Source organism: Cibotium barometz, chromosome 22 (assembly GCF_041138505.1).
Source record: "Cibotium barometz isolate CiBa-2024 chromosome 22, ASM4113850v1, whole genome shotgun sequence".
NCBI lineage: Eukaryota > Viridiplantae > Streptophyta > Polypodiopsida > Cyatheales > Cibotiaceae > Cibotium > Cibotium barometz.
This window is the reverse complement of record NC_141067.1, coordinates 15,048,765-15,061,822: the sequence shown is the minus strand read 5'-3', so window position 1 is coordinate 15,061,822 and position 13,058 is coordinate 15,048,765.

Genomic DNA, 13,058 nt, shown 5'->3' with positions numbered 1-13,058 from the left:
AAACAAAAAAGTGATGAGCAACAACGAAAAAACGCTACTGTACTGTAAAAATATCCCACTTTTTTGCCACTTCTTTTGTCGTAAGCCATTGGAGAGAATGTATAAAGCCTTTGAATGTGATCCAAGGAGGACCATTCTTGTTGATGACTTTCCATATAAAGGATGTGTTACTCCCTCTCTAGTAACTGCATCTTCTCATCCATGTTTGATATAGATAAGAAGAATGACAACATTCTTCTGGGGGAATTACTTCCTTACTTGATGTGGCTTGATGATGCTGAGGATGTACATAGAGTGATTAACTCTAACCATTATATCCAACTCCCAATGTCAAATAACCATGAATGGTTTAACCTTGTTAAAGGTGTGGTTAATTATTGGAAAGAGTATAATGTGAAATGGTCAGAATTAAGATTCAACACAAGTAGACTTCCTCTTGCAAAGCAATTACAAGACATTTTAAAGGTAATGAAGAAGCAAGTTTGGTTGATATACTAGTGGTCGAAGAGGTGATAAAGGAGGTAATATTGGTGCAAGGAGTATGCAAAACCTCCGTTGTAGTTCTTCTCAACACAGAGAAGATGAAATAAGAAATATCTTGGTAAAAGAACACCCACACATTTCAAGCATGAAGGCAACACAGTTGATTTCAGTAGCTAAAAGGTTGGGTTGCAAAGGAGGAACTAGCATGAAGGCTCAGTCTATGAAGGAATTTATTAATAAATTGCTAAACAATTATGGTCTCTTGAATATCAACAAGTAACACAACATTACCACTTTATTTGAAATTTCCACCGTAATAGACAATGGAATATAATGTATCTGTATTCTAATTCAAGAGACTTATTTCCTGCAAGTTCTTCTAGACTTATGAATTGATCAAAGAAGTGTTATCAAAATGATAATAGCTAGCATAGGATCAAGAACTTTGAATCAATATAGTACTTGGAAGTTTAGAGCTGTATGCAAAGAAATGTATAGACATGAACCCTCACTGACAGTAATTGTAAGGAGTTTTTCTAGGAAATCATTATTACTCCTAATATCTCAAGAGATCTTAAAAATTATTTAACTTTTCTCTTAATAAATCAAGATTTCTCTTCAATTTTAGTGTCTATTTTGTTTTATTTTGTTAGAGTGGATCATAAGTCGAAGTGCATCCTACTATAAGGGGGCTCCTTTGACTTGAATAGAAGAAGAAAGTCTCTTAATGAATTTATTAAAGTTTATGTTCTCAAAAACTTTAAATATTTATGGTAAGAGTTGTCTTAAACTATATTGTACTTTTTATGGTATTTTGAAGGAGTATATCTTAAGTCGGAGTCCATCCTAGTCTAAGGGGATCGCTTAATTTGAATATAAGAAGATAATGAAAGTCTCTTAATGAGTTTATTAAAGTAAGTTATGTTCACCAACAACCTAAAACCTTTGTGGCAAGAGTTTTCTTAAACTTTAGTATACTTTTTGTGGTATTTCATTGGAGTGGAATTTGAATCAGGCTGCATCCTACTACAAGGGGACTCCTTTGATTTCAATACAAGAGTTTTCTTAAACTTTAGTATACTTTTTGTGGTATTTCATTGGAGTGGAATTTGAATCAGGCTGCATCCTACTACAAGGGGACTCCTTTGATTTCAATACAAGAGTTGTTTACAAAACTTAGAGGCTCAATTTAAATACAACAAAACTTAGAGGTTCAATTTAAATACAACAAAACCCTGTAGCTTTTTATATCAAGTCATGTAACACCATTTTAAGCACCGTTCATGATTGAGAGACAAAGTATGTAATGGATGTTTACTTGAAAGGTGGTTGATGGAGATTTGTACATATACATAAGGACTATACGTCTGTCATGATTCTCTTTAATTGTGTACTCATTTGAGGCCATGTATAACTTTTGACACATTCTAACATGTTCTACGTGTCTTTTTTGCTTGCATTAGAGAATGGCCATGTAACATACCTTCGAGATTAACCAAGTTATGATTAAAGATAATCTTAAGTTTTGGATGCTACAGATTTGAGTAATGAATTCCAGCAGTAGGTTTTCAGTGGTTTTTCAGCAGTAAAGATTCTAAGTGTTAAAATTAAGTAAAAATTCAAGATTGAGTTTTCAATTAGTTAGTATACTCAAAAGAAGTCTTTAAATGTGTAGATGGACATGCAAATCAAAATTTGATAAAAAAAGTAAAACGTGACCTATGTTTGGAGTTGACTTTCACATATAGCTAATTGTGGCAATTTCGCCCACGTTGGGTTGTAGACTGCATGAGTTCTGGTAATTTTAAGTATCCACATGACTAATATCTAATAACAGTACGCGAAGCTATACTTGTTTACAGATTGCAGCCCTGACAGCGGATCTCAGAGGCTTACCAAATCTATAAGCATCTCTTCCACAACTTTTGGAGAGTAGACATGGATTCCCAATCAATCAAGATATCAACAAATATATCGGGGAAGTACGCAAACATTCCTTCTATTATTTTGCTTTAAATTCTTTTGAGATTAAATAAATAAATCGATAAGCGTGTATATGGGAGAATCTAAGTCAATGTATGGCATGCTTAACCATGGCAGCGATGGGGAAACACCGCGAGAAGAGGAGAGGGGGGGTTCTGCCAAGATCTATTGTTGATTGCCTTAGTTTGACTTATAGAATAAACACTTTTGGAGTTAAAGAATTAGAAGATAGAATATTTGACTAGTTTGTGACTGTATAACCTTCATTGTGGACTATTTTATGAAGCATTTATCTTTCCATGTGTTTACAATAAGAAATTTACATAAAGATGAGAGTTTTAGAGGACAAGAAACTCTATAAGAGTGTACGAGACTATAGAAAGCCAAATCCCTTTTATTTTTAAGTTATTCGAGTACAAAGTGGGGCACTTAGTTGTTTTTGGCAGTTTTATGCTGAAAACACAACTTTGGCTATTTCGAATGCTCTCAAAGAGACCTTAGAACTCATTTTTATAGAACCATCACTGAGACGTGCTTTATAGAGCATTAAAAGTCCTAAAACTCTGTAGTTTTGACTTTTCTCTAATTCTAAATAGATTGGAAGATATTACTCTCCCAAAGAGACCAGTTATTAGGCTTTGCCTTAGAAATTGCTATCAAGATTGACTATCTTATCTATATAGACCAGATGGACTACCGCATAAGCATAGTTTAAGACTTAGCTATAGTGAGACTAGAGATGACCTCCCTCGTTAGAACATGATAATTGATTATGTTAAAAAGAAGGATTCCCATGTGGCTTAAAAGATAAAGAGAAGTTAAAGATTGTTTAAATTAAAAGCTTGTTTTATACTCGAAATGGATTGTGATTGATCAGAATATGCATACCTTGAAATATTATGGACTAGATATGAGTGTGATGATATGTATGAGTTATGATTGCTTTGTTTTGAGATGAATGATTGATATGCATGCATATGACTGATTGATATGCATGTGTATGATGAGACTTGACATGAGATTTTGAGATTCGGGCTGGTCGTCCTTAGACAGAGGGAATGCCGGACAGAGAACAAAATTTATGCCCTCTAGGACCCAAAGAGGACGAGATTCAGAAAGAGGCATACCCGAGATAACTACGATGTTCAGTGTGGAGGTTGGTGGATGGGTATCAAAGAAAGCCTAGATTGCTTGGATTTTGGTCTTTATGATTAACCATGTTGTCGAGCATCGTAATGATGATAGAATCTTAAGATAAACACATACATTATGATTGATTAAGATGCTATGCTGTAATTGATAGAGATTAATATCATGTGAATGTTTGTTTGAGATTACATGATTCTTTGCTTATGTGATAAGAACCTTGGATATGGCATGCATGCCTGTTTGTTATTTGAGAAGGTTGATTTGATTGCATTGCTATGCAGAAATAGTAGGATTAAGTGAGTTTAATGTTTTCTTAGATTAAGTTATACGATTAAGATATGGGGTCACATATTTATTTCCAGAGATGATAGAAAAGGTGTGGCATAAAGGACCATGTTTTCGTTGTTTAGAAAAGAGTCATAAAACTAATGAGTGCAAAAACAAGCCAGCATCACGTGAGGTGCGTGAGAGATTAAATAAAAAAGATTAGAAAACAAGGCAAAATGTACAAGAGAATGTACGTGGATTTTCAGGTAATGACAATGCTCATGGAGCAAGAGGAAAAGTTCCACAACTGTGGTCGAGGGAGATTGAAGAATATGCACATGTCAATGCTATTGTTTATACAGGTAAGGTTGAAAACCAAGATTCAATTATTAATATTCCTATCAAGATTGTGAATAATGTATTTCAAGTGTTGATTAACTCAAGAAGCACGCATAGTTTTGAATCACTTCACGTGGTAAAATAGTTAAGAATAACTAAATTTAACCAAAAGAATCTTATGGTAGAGCTTGCTTAGAGAAAGCAATAGACATGTAATGAGTATGTCAAGAATATGCTTTTCATTCATAGGCAGCCTCAAGTCAAAAGCTGATTTTCCATGTGTTGTCTTTGGGAATATATGATGCCATATTAGGGATAGATTGGTTAGTGCCTAGAAAAGGACAAGATATTCTGTCATGAGAAGCGGGTTTGCATGATTGGAGATGATAGTAAAGATTATTACTTATACAAGGTCAAAGATGTGATGTAGAATCTAGAATGATGTATGCTTTGTAGAGCAGAGCAAGAAATGTATTTCACGTAGTATACTATTTGCTTATTAATAGTAAGTTATCATTGTGAAGGTAGTAAGTGTAGGTTGGAAAATCTATATCTATTGTGGAGATTGGAAGTCCATCAGTAGAAACATTATGTAGCCACATTTGTTCGTAAAGTTTAAAAGTGTTTCGCTTTCTAAGCTCCTTAATTGAAGAAAGATATCTATATCTATTGTGGAGATTGGAAGTCCATCAGTAGAAACATTATGTAGCCACATTTGTTTGTAAAGTTTGAAAGTGTTTCGCTTTCTTAGCTCCTTAATTGAAGAAAGATACAAGATCACTCTCTTGTTGAAGAAATTTGACTAAGTCTAAAGCTACAAGCAAAGTGAAAATAAGAGTTTGCAAACTGTTTGATTACCTTGAAGTTTAAGACAATACGACGATAATGTCTTTCATCAAATTTATTATTGTTTATTAAGTTGTGATTCCAAGAAGGCTTCTTTATGACATGACCAGTGACTAATTGACAAGATCAAGATACTTTGTGTAATGTCTCAAGATCTATCTAGTTTCTTATTTGGAGTTAAATTTTATAGAATTAAGACTAGTAAGCTCTTATGCTAGAGTTTAGAATACATAACTAGCTTAACATATAAAATCATTTATCCAAGATAAGATCTATCGAAGATATAAATGGAAGAGTGCACAATACTGAGAGAAAATAATGCTATATAGAACTGAGATTCTGATAGATACAGTGATTACCAAGTATGTTGATTATATCCAAGCGATAGCTAACAAATGAAAAATCAAGTTAAGAGCTTATTATATCAAGTTAAGATCTTAGACAAGCAAGTTGTCAAGTCGTTCTTTCCAACCAAGGCTACTTGAAGAAATCTCAAGACGAAGATATATGGATATTTATAGTTTCCTTGAAAGTCAAAAGCATACGACTTCTCAAGCACTATATCAAGTATAATAGCTGAGTAAGAAAAACTATTTCTCAAGGTCTAATCATTGAGGATAAGATGCTTTTATCGTCGAGGATGACGATTTCTCAACGGGGATACCTTCAAGAGATTAACCAAGTTATGATTAAAGATAATCCTAAGTTTTGGATGCTACAGATTTCAGTAATGAATTCTAGGAGGTTTTTAGTGGTTTTTTAGTAGTAAAGATTCTAAGTGTTAAAACTAAGTGAAAATTCAAGATTGACTTCTCAATTAAACAGTATTGCGAGCAAAATAGGTAACTGACGAGGGTTACCTAAAAAGATTCCCTCCCAAAATTTGTGAAATCTCAAAAATGGCTGAAAGACAGTTTTTTGAAAACACATCTAGAATTCCATGTATAAATTTAAAAAAATACATGAATTTTGCTATTTTTTTCAAGATTGAAAACACGTGTCCTTCGTAGATTTATAAACTACTGTTGTTTGTGACATAAAAATAAACTTGACTTACAAAATTACATAGGAGTCTACATAACTTAAAGAAATATCAATCTTTTTCAAATAAAAAAATATTTTATAAATTTCATGAATATAAGATAATTTTTTCAATGGAATTTTGGGATAAATTCTACCACTATACATAAATATGCACATTATTTGATAAGTACTCAAAAAATATTAGAATACATAACAATATAAGCTCCATAATTTATGAAAAAATCTACAAACATCTTTGAGTCTATTTCTAGACCCAAATAGTAAAGCCTTTAGTATATACTTACCTTGACAATTTGCATGATATAATTATTTGCTCTATTTTTTATAAGTAGACAGTGGACATGATATACAACCATGCTAAGATTTTAAAGAGGTCAACTTATAGGTGTGCAAAGGTAGACTTGTATTCATATATATATGTAGAAGATGGTAACTATGGAGGCTTTGAGTAAACCTAAGCATGTTAAAAGAGATATTTTTTAGTAGGACAATCTTACAGCAGGTAGACATCATATAGCCTATGGGTATAAATTTCAACCCACATAGGCATTTGTTTTCATGAAGGAAATTTTTGTTATGCAATATGGATAAGGACGGCAGGAAGAAATTGTAGCCTATATCATGCACATATGTGGTGGTGGCAAAAATTCATAGTATGCATATGTTGATGTTTGATCCAGATAGCCATTATCATGAACATAGGTGATAGTATATCTAAGAGTAGTGTAGGAATGAGCTCCAATTATAATTATTTATAGTGCATTTGAAGGATGTTGAAAGATGGTATGTCTAAGGGTAGTGTAGAATGAACTCTTGTTATAATTATTTAGAGGACATGCAAAGGATGTTGAGAGATGCAATCTTCGCTCGTGACATTGTCTTTGTGTACAAAGAGAAAAAAGAGGAGCTTAGGGCTTCTGGAATGGTGGTAGAGAAGAGCTTAGAACTTAGAGCTTTCATGATGATGACGATAGATTCAAGGTCCCCTATGCTGGAGAGCATACTACTGCACATAGGCATGGCAGAGTCTAGGCTCACATGCACCCTCCTCCTCTACATAGATGGTCGCACCACGTGTATTTGCTTATAGTTCTTCAGCTTTAAAATTGAACTGTAGAACAAAAATCAAGATTGGCGAATCAATCGACTTGTGGTATTCCAAATCAATGGAGCCTTGTACATTTGGATTAAAACCAATGGATTATAGGTCATCATGGATTATCTCATCTAGCTCTTCTCTTATCATGATTTATTGACATCTACTATGTCGAGATATTATTTATGATACAAAGGTTACATGGTTACATAGACAAGCATTTTTTTTAATGACCTCCTCTCAAATTTGTAGTCAAAGGTTGCGACCATATGTGTTTTTCACGTCTTTAGCTGTAAACCTATGTTCTACAAATATCATCTTATCCTAGGTATGTTTTTTCTTTAATTCTATGCAAAACATCGAGTTTATGGAAAAGTTGATGCAAAACATCAACTTTTTTATAAAGTTTAATTTTTTTTTTTCCGGAAAAAAGATCCTTCTATTAGTTAATGAGAAAACGCCATATGGCTACAAAGCTCACCTCGCAAGGAGGGATAAAACACAATGAACACCTGAGCTCCCCCCCGTGGCTGGCCGCTCTCTGGGGGGGGCTACCTAGTAATACATGAAGGAGGTGAGAAAAGCCAAACTGGCGGCCGATAGTGCCAAATGACATCCTCGTCCCTCGCGGTGAGGAAAGGGCCAGGCTGCCAAGTGCGGAGGAAAGCCTTGCGGCGCCCTCTCATGCGATCCGAGTCTCCCTGGAGTTTCCCCCAGTGTCCTCTCAAGGTGTGGATGATGTCCACCCAGAGGGCCTGTATGACCTCCGCCGGTGGAGTCGTCTGGTGGTCAATGGCCTCCCTGCATCGGGCTCTCCATATGTGCCAGGCCGTCATGCTGCTGATCAACTCCCATCTCTGCCCGACCCCCTCCTGAGAGGCTGCCGAGGAGAAGTCTGGTGTCGGAACCATTGCCATCGCCCTGTCAGAGACCTGGATGGTCACACTGCCAGGAGCGTCCTCATATCCAAGTGCAGGGCCGCTATCCGTGGCCCAAGCTACCGCACCCCATGTCACCAACATCTCCCCTGGAGAACCTGCAAAAACCATCCTGAGAGCGCGCTGCCAGACCTGCTGTGCCTGTGGGCAATCCCATAAGCAGTGCCGCTGTGACTCCTGTGCATGATCGCACCGAGGGCAGGACGCTGGGTGTCTACCAAAAGCAAGCCAAGCCCCCACAGCCAATCCTCTATGCGCTGTGAGCCAGAGAAAAAGCGTCACCTTCCGGGGACGGAAGCTGGCCCAAAGGCGCTGCCAGAAGTCCCTAAGAAAGGCAGGGGAGAGCCCCTGTCGCCGCCAATGCTCGGCCGCTGCCGGGGTGCTCTCTATCCTGTGTCTCTGAATCCGCCGCCCCAGCCTCGCTGTGTACTGAAAAAAGGGAATGGCAGGGCTGGTAGGGGCCGAGTAGGGATCTCGCCAAAACCACTCCCCTGGGTCCCACTGAAGGCGAATAAGAGGCTTGCTGTCCCAAGTCTAGAGTCTCCAAGAACAATCCTCCCCTATCGAGGCCGGTGAGGGGTCTACATACCACTGTCTCTGATGAAAGCCGACCACCCGAACCCTCTGAAGGATACAACCCTGGAACCCATCCAAATCTAGTCGTGACCTCTGAAGCTGGCCACCCTCTCCCACCTCGAAAGTGAGTGGGGCGACTCTCTCCGCTGTGCCGCAGACCGCTAGGAGGATCTCATGCCGAGTAAAGACACCCATCCACTGTGGAGGTGAAGGGTCCGGTACTGGGGTCCGCCACTCCCGGGGGATGGCCGCCTCAATATCCTGTCTCATCAACTCTCTGCCCCTCATCCCACTGAGTCTCCTCTCCTGAGCCTCCGGAGGCAGCTGCTGAAAACATATCCAGTCGTCTAGGGACTGGGCTGGGCCGGAGCTCAACGGGCCCCACGACACGTGAGACCGCGAGCCAACCATATGGCCACTGGGGAGACGAATCAAGGGGTTCCAGATCAATGGCTGCCTCAGGCGCTCCTCATCGGTGCCCGGGGGAGTCTGGAAGAGTGCCGGCCTCAGATGCGCCCAGGCCCTCAGAAGGCTGGCTGCAAAACGCTCCTCGAAGCCAAGGCCCACTCCTCTGGAGCGCTGCTCCGTAAAGATCCACCTGATGTGGGGGTTCCAGGGGCCGCTAAGAGACGGAGTGCGGCTGAGCATCCTGGAAACAAGAAGCTCCTTCCACGGCTCAACACCTGGCAGGAGACCACGAACTACCAGCTTGCCAAGCAAAGCTCGGCTTTGGCAAATAGGATCTACAATGCCCAAGCCGCCTCTCTCCCTCGGCTGAGTGATCACAGCCCATGCCACCTTTGCCCTAGCGGGTCGCCCATCGCCTCCGGACCAAAGAAAGTTCCTGATGAGCCTCTGCACCTGGCCAATGCACGCCCGAGAGAAGGCCCAGCAGGAAGTGATGTACCACATGGTAGCGAGCAGAACCTGGTTGGCCACCACTACGCGGCCAGCCAAAGATAAACGAGCAGTACTCCAATACAGAAGCTTCTTCCGAATGCTCAGAAGAAGGGGGGCTATCTGCTGCTCCGGAGATATATCAATGCCCACATAGCAGCCCAAATAACGCACTGTAGTGCCGGGGGGCAGCCACTGAAAACCATCAACTGGCCTCCAAGTCGGGGGGGGCATAGAACTGACCCACAGCCCACACGACTTGTGCCAGTTGATCAAAGCGCCCGAGGCTCTGCAAAACCTGTCCATGGCTGAGGCGAAGCGGCGGAGGTTCTCCTCACCTCCCTGAAGATAGACAGCAGTGTCATCCGCAAACTCCGAGTCTAGGAGCTCCTCCGAGGTGCGGATGGGAAGCTGGAGGCCCCTCAAACCTGTATCCTGTGCCGTCAAGAAGGTGCTCATGGCCTCCGCCACAAAAAGAAAAAGAAAGGGCGCCAAGGGGCACCCCTGCCGCACCGAGCGCGAAAGCTGGAACCTCTCTCCGCACACACCCTGTATCAGCACCTGGCTATGAGCCGAAGTGTAGAGTGCAGATACCCCACGGATCCACTGAGGGGGGAAGCCCATCCTCTCCATAGTGCCTTCCAAGAAGGCCCAGTCCACCCGATCATATGCCTTCTCGAAGTCGAGAAGGAGCACCGCCAAATCCTCCTGCCGCAATCTAGCCAAGGCCGTAGCCTCCCAGAAAGAGAAAATGTTATCCAGAATGCTCCGATCCTGGATGAAGCCTGTCTGCGTGGAGTGGATGATGTCCAGAAGGTGAGGCTGAAGCCGCCTGCTGATCGCCTTAGCTAGGACCTTGTAGGCCGTGCCTAGCAAGGTGATCGGTCTCCACTGTCTAATCTCCAGTCTGTCTCCGCCCTCTTTGGGGATCAAGTGAATCAACCCCTCTGCAATGCTGTCCGGCATGACTCCCGTCTCCATAATCTCCTGGAATGCCAATCTGAAGCCCCTATGAAGGAGGCCCCAGTACCTCTGGAAGAAAGCCACTGAAAGACCGTCCTCTCCTGGGCATTTGCCCCGCGGTAATGCCTGAAGAGCCTCCTCCAGTTCCGTATCCGAGAAGGGGGAGAGAAGGGAGTGCTGCAGATGGGCCGGCACAACCGGTCTCGTGAAGCTCCAGACTGCCTCTCTAGCCTCTCTCACCCTGTCGTCTGCCGGCTCAGCAGAGAGAAGAACCCTGTAAAAATCTGTGGCTATCGCCCGCACCCTGGGGGGATCCACCACAACCTGGCCATCAGCCTGACGAAGCCGCCTGAGACCCTCTCGTCTGAAGCGAGGCCCAGTCGCCTCAAAGAAATCCCGAGTCACTCTATCTCCAGCCTGAGTCCAAAAAGAAGACCGAGCATGGAATCGGAACTCCACCCGCCTCTCCTCGATGGATCTGATCTCAGTGCGAGCTGTCTCCATCTGCTCAGAGATCCAAGGGCTCAGAGGATCTCTCTCCTGGAGTCTCTGGAGGGACGCTAAACTCCTCCGTAGGCTCCTCTCCTGCTCCCTGAAGGCCTCCAGACGGTCCAAGGCAGCCAGTCTGAGCATCCGACTAATCTCCTGCAAGCCACTGGCAAGATCACTGGCTGCCGAGCCTCTCCTGAAGAACTGTAGCTCCTGCCAGACCTGCTCAACTCTGAGCACGATCTCAGGCTCCTCTATGAGACAATCAGGAATCCGGACGCTCTGGCCCCGCTCTCCTCTCGTAGGGTCCTCAATCTGGAGAAGCACTGGGAAGTGGTCTGAAAAGGAGGAGCCAGCAAGTATGCCCACAGTGCCGCCTCTATCACAGGCCCACTCATCAATGTAGAATCTGTCGATGCGGGAAAGGTTAACGCCTGTGGCTCGTCTATCCGAGCGCGAGAAAGATAGACTCCCCTGCAACCTGCCAAACTCCGGGAGAGTCCACGGATCCTGGCCTCTCACCTGTAGCACTAGCTCCTCCCAGGCAGCTAGCTCTGGCCCATGAATGGTCTCCTGGCTGCCCCCCATCCTATCCTCTGCGTCCTCCAGCATGTTGCAATCCCCTCCTAGGCACCAGTGGTCTGCCAAGGGGAGGGACTGCCTGATGGTGCTCCAGAACTCGGCTCTCCCGGACGCCCCGTTAGGGGCGTAGAAGTTGAGGAAGCCAATGCGGTCTTCCCCAACCCGAAGGATGACCCACTGCGCTCGACCCTGAACCAGAGTGCCAGAGTCCACAACCTCAGAAAGAAGCTGCTCGGTCGCTGACTGAGATGCATACTCCGCCCTGGTTCCCCTGGGGGCCATATGCCGGGGACCAAAAAGTGTGACTCCTGCCTGGCAAGATCTTCCCGCAGATGCGGGTACGCCCGGCAGAAAGGTGGTGATAAAGTTTAATTTTTTGCATCAACTCGATGCAAAAACATCTAGTTGTGGGGAAAAGTTGATGTTTTGCATCAACTCGATGCAAAACATCAACTTTTAGGCTAGAAGTTGATATTTTGCATCGAGTTGATGCAAAACATCAACTTTTCCACACACAACTCAATGTTTTGCATCAAATTTGATGCAAAACATCAAATTTTTTACACGCATCAACTCGATACAAAACATCGAGTTAATGCAAAACATCAAGTTTTGTGGGAAGTTGATGTTTTATATAACGTTGATACAAAACATCAAGTATTGTAAAAAAAGTTGATCTTTTGCGTAGAAAGAATGTTTTGAATATAAATTTAATGTTTTACATCAAGTTGATATATTTGACTAGTTTGTGACTAGATTTTAGGTATAACCTTCATTAGGGGTTGTTTTGCAATGCATTAATCTTTCCATATGTTTAGAATAAGAGATTTACATGAAGATAAAAATTTTAGAGGACAAGAAACTCTACAAGAGTGTATGAGACTATAGAAAGCCAAATCCCTTTTATTTTTAAGTTATTTAAGTGCAAAGTGGGGCACTTAGCTGTTTTTGCCAGTTTTATCTGAAAACACAACTTTGGCTGTTTCAAATGCTCTGAAAGAGACCTTAGAACTCATTTTTAGAGAACCATCACTGAGGCGTACTTTATAGTGCATTAAAAGTCCTAAAACTCTGTAGTTTTGACTTTTCTCTAATTCTAAATAGATTGGAAGATATTACTCTCCAAAAGAGACTAGTTATTAGGCTTTGCCTTAGAAATTGCTATCAAGATCGACTATCTTATCTATATAGACCGGATGGACTTACGCATAAGCATAGTTAAGACTTAGTTATAGAGTGACTAGAGATGACCTTGCTCGTTAGAACATGATAATTGATTATGTTAAAAACAAGGATTCCCATGTGACTTAAAAGATAAAGAGAAGTTAAAGATTGTTTAAATTAAAAGCATGTTTTATACTTGAAATTAACTGTGATTGATTTGAATATGCATGCCTTGAAAGATT